This window comes from Limulus polyphemus, unplaced genomic scaffold (assembly GCF_000517525.1).
Source record: "Limulus polyphemus unplaced genomic scaffold, Limulus_polyphemus-2.1.2 Scaffold1582, whole genome shotgun sequence".
Lineage (NCBI taxonomy): Eukaryota > Metazoa > Arthropoda > Merostomata > Xiphosura > Limulidae > Limulus > Limulus polyphemus.
The window spans coordinates 211,522-220,073 of NW_013667192.1; the positions used below are offsets into that span (position 1 = coordinate 211,522).

Consider the following 8,552-nt stretch of genomic DNA (forward strand, 5'->3'; position numbering starts at 1 on the left):
ACCTGAATACCACACATGCATTATCAACATAATAAGTATCAATGCAGATGGTGTACATTAAACTTAAACATAGGCCAAGCGCGGTCCAGATGTTGGCATGCGCGACTGTGGGTTTTGTGTACCGTGATTCGCATCCCGTCACCCCTCCCCCCCTAAAATAAACTCGCGCTCTGCACTTTGAGGCTGGGGGTACGGTAAGAGAGTGACGTTGAAATCTCACTATTTGGTCTAGCGAGAGCAGCATCAGAACCGGCTGGCGCGAACAGTTCTCGTGTAACTTTGCGCAAAGTTCAACAAACAAACAAGCAGTACGAACATGTGACGTCACTATCTCGGGCTTGGATCATGTATGAAAAACCGTGAGGTGACGTTTGAAGTTTAATAAACTTAACAGGTTCAGAGATATCGAATTGGTAAGTAGATTCATTAACTAAAGTCCCTGCATAATTTATTTGTTCAAGGTGAAACTCTTGACACGAATTATATCCAATATAAATAAAACACTTGTACCACTTTCGTTCGGCCAACTAGATTCACGTATCTTCCAGCTAATGTATTCCAACTAAATTTGCACGTTCACTATATATCGGTTACAACGCGCCGAAATCCAATACAATGATGGAAATCGTAAAAGAATGTAAAGTTTACTGACACAATAATACCACAGTGTGACAAAATATCAATCTTGTACACACTTAAACTAAGTAATACTAAGATAACAGTTTCTGGCAAAAGGCACGCAAACCAGTAACAGATCCAGGAAGAGAAGGGTGGGGGTTCTGGAAGTTCGAACCCCACTTTTCAAATAGCAGAAAAAATTTAATAAAAATAGACAGAAAAGTAGAAATGCAAGATATAGAAATTTTATCTATTAATTTCATTGGATATTCATGTTATTTCTACAATGTACTCAACCTTTTATTATACTTCTTTGTGACGCTTTTTGTTTTTATTCTCGCTGAAAGGGCGAGCATGTTTGGTGTGACGAGGATTCGAACCCGCGACCCTCAGATTGCGAGTCGAGCGCCCTAACGATCTGGCCATGCCGGGCCGTAGTCAATACAACGAACAGTTAAAAAAAAGACATTATCACACACATACAAGTACAGTGCCTTGCAAAATTATTCACCCCTGTAAAGTTTCCAAATTTTGTTGCCGTCTGAGCTTGCTATCATGAAACTTTCAAATGGGACTTTATATTTAGAATCTACGCGATCTATTTCAAACTGAGAAATCTAAAAAACGCTGATATTATGTAAGTATGTTAGATTTGTAAAGAAAATTAGAATATTATCAATTGCATAAGTATTCAACCCCTTTGCTGCGGCAACCCTAAATCAGACCAGGTGCAAAATATTAGTTCGAAAGGTCACAAAATTAGTATAATGGTCTCTGTCTGTGTGTAATGAAAGTGGTTTAACTTGACTTCAGAGTAAATGCATCTGTTCAAGCCTCAACTCGCATAATGATACGACAAACCAACTATGAAGATCAAAGAGTTTTCCAAACAAGTCAGGAATAAAGTAGTAGAGAAGCACAGATCAGGTGAAGGTTACTATAAAATTTCAAAGTCGCTAATTATCCCTTTGAGTATGGTGAAGTCCATCATTAAGAAGTGGAATGTGCTTCATACCATCCAGTCACTATCCAGAACAGGCCGCCCTTCCAAACTAAGCAGCTGGAAAAGCAGGAAACTGGTTTGGGATGCCACTGTGAAGCTAACAGTGACTTTGAAAGATTTGCAAAGTTCCATGTCTGAGATGGGAGTCAGTGTTCATACATCGACAATATCCGGGTCCCTACACAAAGCTGACCTGTATGGGCGAGTGACAAGAAAGAAGCCATTACTGAAAAGAATCATCTTAAATCTCGTATGGAGTTTGCGACAAAAGCATTTGAATGATACTACTGACATGTGGCAGCATGTTTTGTGGTCAGACGAGACAAAGATTGAGTTTTTTGGTCTAAATTAAAAACGTCACGTCTGGCACAAGCCCAACACAGCACATCACTCAGTCAACACCATCCCAACTGTCAAGCATGGTGGTGGCACCACCATGATATGGGAATGCTTCTCATCAGCAGGGACTGGGAAGCTTTTCAAGATTGAGGGGAAGTTGGATGGTGCAAAATAAAAGGCGAATCCTAGAGGGAAAACCTGCTTGAGTCATCCAAGAACCTAAAACCGGGTCGAAAATTTACATTTCATCAGGAAAATGACTCGAAGCACAAGACCAAAGCCACACTGGAGTGATATCAAAAGAAGAAGGTGAATGTCCTGGAGTGGCTTAGTCAAAGTCCTGACTTGAAACCAATAGAAAATTTATGGCGAGACTTGAAGATTGCAGTCCATCAACGATATCTAACGAACTTGTCAGAACTGGAGCCATTTTGCCAGGAAGAATGGGCAAATATTACACCATACCATTATGCAAAGCTGGTAAAGACCTATCCAAAAAGGGTCACAGCAGTAATTGCTGCCAAAGGTGCTTCCACGAAGTACTGATTTAGGGGGCTAAATCCTTATGCAATCAGGACATTTCAATTTATAGATTTTCTTTGGAGGTTTTGCTGACATTCAACCTCCTTCATATATAGTGTTAAGTTTGATCATTAGAGTTTTGAATAAAAAGAAGTTCATAAACATTTTTTTTACATTGTTTGTATTTCATTAAAATGTGACATTAATGGTAGGGGTGAATGCTTTTGAAAGTACTGTATACTTGAATATGTACTGCATCTGTTTTTATACATTACACATGTTTATATAACCCTCACTGAAACGTTTCTTTGCTCTTAAATTTCATCTGAGATATATATTTATATATATAATTACATATAAATGTGTACAATATGTTGTAAAGCATGAAATTAAGGTGAATGGTGCTAAGGATCCTTGATTTAGAAAAGGCAAAAGTTTAAGAGCACCTACATTTGGACTTTTGTGAATAATTTATTCATAGTATTGTGCTATCTATAGTGACTGTTGTATACTATATGCGAGTGGCATAATTTTTGTTTTTTAATTTGAACATATTGTACTTGAATCTCAAAGGACTGTGTTCGAAAGAACCCACTACGCAATGGGTATTGTGGAAATGTGATTTGATATGTGTAATAATATTTTTGGAAGCAGTTAACAATGTATGGGTATTTAGACTTTGGACCAAAACAAGGCTTGAATCTATTTCTAGAAGTTGAGTACGTCGTTATATTGAAATGATATTGGATCCTCACCAAGTTATTACAATACATTTTTCCATGTTTGGTCGTACTCTATCTGACGGCCGTACTCCTTGGCAATAGCTCTGAAGTGTAGTTTCCATTGCAAAAGGCTCTGTCATAAAGTTGTAATGTCAAAAGCACACCCCTACTCCTTGCTTGCTTCTCCATAGTTCATCTAGTGTCCATTTCAACAGTCCAACCACACAAAAATCCAGAGGTGTTCTGTTTCACAGTCTGACCACTTTGTCTTGAAATAAAATTGCATGAATATCGATTTCATTTAGCGACTGCTTGATGTTTGCGACGGTTGAATGGATATATCGCGGAAGCAATTTGTGTACACATGACTTTTGTCACTTTTTATACACGGATTCTTCTTGGTTATGTTGGGGCACGTGGATGGCTTTTGCCATTAGCCTTTGTGTTCCTGGTTTCTCACTTACAAGACGCCAAACTTTGCTTATCATGTTCGATGACGAGGAACCCACTTTGAGACTAAAAATGGTTGGAGACGGCTTGAATGGGTAATGAAGAAAACTTTAATATAAGTTTAACATAACAGCAAATGTACAACGTTTCGACAAGGTTTTGTCATCATCAGGTACAAGTGTACAAGTGTACCTGATGATGAAAAAACCTTGTCGAAACGTTGTACATTTGCTGTTATGTTAAACTTATATTAAAGTTTTCTTCATTACCCATTCAAGCCGTCTCCAACTATTATTTGCTTATCATGCTTGGAATACAACATGTTACAGTCTTTTTCTAGATAGTCCAGGGTCCCCAAATTGATTCATATTCTTTTGTTTTCCAATTTCATTATGTACAATTGATATCTCCATCTTGGACATTCTAAATCCCTGATACATACATCTTCAAAAATGATCAATTTTGGGTGGTACCATACAACCTACGTAACATCAAACAATAACAAAACTCGGTTCTGATAAATTTTGTTTAATCGCGAATTTATATTGGCTGTGGTTGTTACATGACTTGATAATTTGTATATTCAAAATAGTTTTGATATAACTACTAAAACCCATGTATTCTTCCTATCTAATCAAGTTCAAATGTATTTTATGCTACAAGCTAAAATGTTTGGGAAACTTTAAGTAACTCAAGTTTTATTGCTAGTCTTCAATATCTGGCTTTAATATAGAGAAATTTAAAAAGTTGAAACTTCAGATCTGTTAAAAATGATTATCATGTAAATAAAACACTAAGAACATAACATTGCATTTAGTGAACATGGAACAGATCTAATGTTAATTAAAAATACTTCAAAGAACATAATATGATGTAGTGACGTTGTGGTTAAATTTTGAGAAGTCTAGTGCAACATAGTAATGTAACAACTCTTAAGTTAGTGAGGCATTGTTAAGAGAAGATATTCATACAAATAATGTATTGATATTTTTATCCCAAACATATTGTTTTTGGGGAGTGCTATGTATAAAACTGAATGTTACCTGGAGTAATATCTTTTGTTTTATGAATCACTTTTTGGGGCACAATTTTAGTGTTTTTTCTGAATATTCTGAAAATAGTTTCCAGGTATATTTATCAAATAATCTATTGCATTGGTCTAGAAGTGTTAATCATTTTATCAGATATAATACTGCATATTTTATTCGGAAGTGAAAATGTTTGCATAGCTTTTACTTTTCACAAGAAAACTTTCATATGCTCATACTTGCCTGAGAAAAGAACTAAAATGAGAAAAAACATTCATTTGTAAATTGTTTTGCAATGTTTTTGTTGAGATAATAACTAGATATGTATTATATAATTAAAACATATAATTTTGCTGATTTTAAGGTCACATTTACTTTACAGAGCAGACATTGCCCTTATAGGTCTGGCTATGATGGGGCAGAACCTTATTCTAAATATGAATGACCATGGATTTATTGTGAGTATCTTTTCCGATTCTCGTGAGGTGTTATAGATAAATTTAAAACATTGATTAACAGACTGAAACTCAAAACGTTCATACTACTGTACCTAGCAAGTACAGCACATTGGGATACCTTTTAATCAAATGCCCATAATCTGAAAGGTTGTAAAGTGATGAACGACTGTGTGCATGTACTCTGTTGGGTTGCCCATTGTATATATATATATAATTTACTACCTTTGAATTACACTAACAAGACACCTTACTAGTCATTTAACATTGGTTTGTACCTCTTTTTGCTACAGTACTATCCAATATCTAGACTCTACAAAATATTGCAAGGTGTCTTTTTTATTTTAGTCCACTTATAAAAGATTAGGGGCTGCATAGATGATGACAATGTTTGTGGTCGAAAATGCAACAGTAAAGTACAGCCCAAATATGTTCAATTTTGCTGTCTAAAGAACATGACAGAAGTGTACTTTGAACCAGTTATGGATGGCACAAATATGATGGATTATTACATTGTCGAATTTGCAGAGCTTCCATTCATTATAGTAGAAATGCAGCATTACCGAGTTCACAACATCAGCAACTATGTTAAGTTATTACTCTAAACGTTGCTTGCTCATATAAAGGACTAACAGTATCTAATCTGTGCTACTGTAACTTTACTTTATATTGACACTCTTCCCTCAATACATAAAAAAAAAACGTGAATATTCAGACCACATCACACACACTTCTTGTCCACAATTCATGCTTTAAGAACCATTAAAACCAAGTTTTATTGATGCCTTATGACAGTGCTTAATGTCCTTTGCATAGTATTGATGAAAGTAGTTGAATGAATTGGTTAGTTGAGACATAGGCTGACATTTGTTGTTCTTTACGAGTTTGTTCAGTTATTATATCTTGATGCAAGTCAATAGCCGTTGGTGACTACAGTTTATATCTGGTGACAGATGCACTTTATTTTGACTGCCTCTGTTGAAAGACTGTTATAAATATCTTTACTAACAGTGCGCTTGCTAATCTGAGTAAGGAAAAATATATTATGCTAATATAATACTAAGTTGGCAAACAACAATTTATAAGCATAATGAAATGATTTATTTTTTGGGGAACATAATACCTGAAGAAGACAGATCGATGTTCTGTCGAAACATGTAGTATGCTCCCCCAAAAATAAATCATTTCACTATACTTATAAATCGTTGTTTGCCAACTTGTTAGTAGTGCTCTTGTTAGACCAGAACCTAATATCCAATATTATGAGCCATTGAGAATTTTGCTCTTATCTATTGTGGTGCAGATTAGGATATCAGTACATGTCTATAATTTTAGGGCTCGGAGATTCATCTATTATAATATAAAATCAATCTTCCAGTAAATAAATAAATGAGGTTCCTAAAAAAGAGGTTTCTCGAGGGAAGGAACCTAATAAAGTAAATATTTAGTTTTTCAATCCTTACTTATGAAACTTAGTGAAAACAGGTATAGTATATATGTATATATATACCAACTATTTCTATTTTCTAATTCATTCAAACTTTTTAAGAGGAAATTAATACTAAGTACACATTTATTAAAACAATAACATAAAATTTAGTTTTACTGATAATCACCCATTTTTTCTTGGCTAAGTGTCCTACTGGGATATTTTTACGATTTATAGCTGTTATTTATGTAAAATCATATAAAAATTTTAATTAAACATATGAAATTTCAAAACTTAATAAAAGCCAAACATTGATTTTTAACTGTTATTCATAAGGGATTTCTTCCCATCCATTCCACGTTTTTTTTTTTTTCGAAGATGATATTTGTTGGGTCAAGAGGGCGTGAACCTGCTATGTATTGTGTAAAACTATTATTTCTATCTGACCAACTATGCAAAAACAGGAGATTTTTTCCAGAATGTGAATAAGTGTAAGTAATAAAAAACTTAGACTAGACACAGTTGTTTCACTTTGAAGCAGGAAAACTAACTTATTAATAATAGATAAATAGATAAATGCATTACCTGTGTCTATGTAATAGTGAGTAAGTTATTTTACCAAATAAACAATGTAGTCTTATAAACACAAGGGCAATTATATGTGTTTGTTATCATTGTAAGAGACAGCCCTGATAGCAGGCTGGAGTCACACATCTTCATTATCTATAATTTATTTCTATTAGCCAAACTGAAGTCACTATTGACTGACAGTTTTGGTGGTTTCACTTATAGTGCCTTACACACTGTAATTTCCTGGAAAAGTGAGCTAGTACCAGTGTCCACCAAAAATGTAACCACGCATATGTGTACCTCTAAAGATACATACAAAATCATGCCCAGTTCAGGGTGATCTAACCTTACCACCATACATTTGTGTTATAAAGAACTCATTACTCCTGTTCAGGTCGATGACCAGAATCATCCCAGGTTCCATTTAAACTAGCCTTAGAAATTACAACCCTAGCTTGTCATCGACCTTTCTGTTCTTATTTGACAATTTGCCAGAAACTCGTTGTCTTTCTTCTTCCAGTATTTATCCAACTTAAAATCAAGGCAGAAGCTAAGTACCTTCTATGCAAAACACCGCCTGTTGGGATATGATAACTGCTGTGGGTGTTGCCAAGTTAAAAGGCTTTGAAATCTCTGATTATTCACTGGTAATTTGTATAACTCACTGAACATGTATTCATGGAGCTGGGGCTGAGTGTATCGAGTTTGATGAGGTGTTTTTATCTCTAAACTATATTTCTAAGGAGTTTTATACACCATAGTTAGGACTGTCTGCTTCATTGTATCTGGCACCTTGTTCGGTGCTATCATCTCAAATACGTTTACAGTAGAAACGGTTTCTGTCAAGAATAAGATATTTGTGACAGTCATCTCTTGCTTGGACTTGCTATAAATTCTATCAGTACACTTGTCAATGAAGATCTAATCATGACCTGATTAAACCATTTCGGATAAACCTTCCTATATAGGTGTCACAGATAGTCAGTATAATTAACTAATCTCCATCCACAACTTAAGTTTTGAATGCTTTGGATAACTATTCTACAGCAAAACGCAGCTAACAATTTCTCCAAGTCACACAACTGCTACTTTATTCAAATGCTCTACAACATGTGGTGTTGAACTACACACACACACTCAACATACATCAAGTGTCCCGTTACGTGTTTCATTTTATAGTGAATAAATGAAACGACCAAATACTCTATAGAATCTTTCAAAGCTTTTTTATTTGCTCGGCTTTATGTCGTCCACAAGTACAAACATTTTCTGTAATGAACTCTATCATTCAGTTTAAACTCGTTGCACTCTTAAGAATTAAACCGCGCGCAAAAGTATTAGGTCGTCAAGAAATTAATGTCGCTTTTTTTCAGATGAAAAAAACCCGAACAACTTATATATCAAACTTACAGTCAA

General features: G+C 34.9%; 1 pseudogene; it reads left to right on the forward strand.

Annotated features, from left to right (window-relative positions):
* Positions 1 to 251: 251 nt before the first annotated feature.
* The window catches only part of LOC106464186, a 49,527-nt pseudogene continuing 41,226 nt past the window's right edge, over positions 252 to 8,552 (forward strand).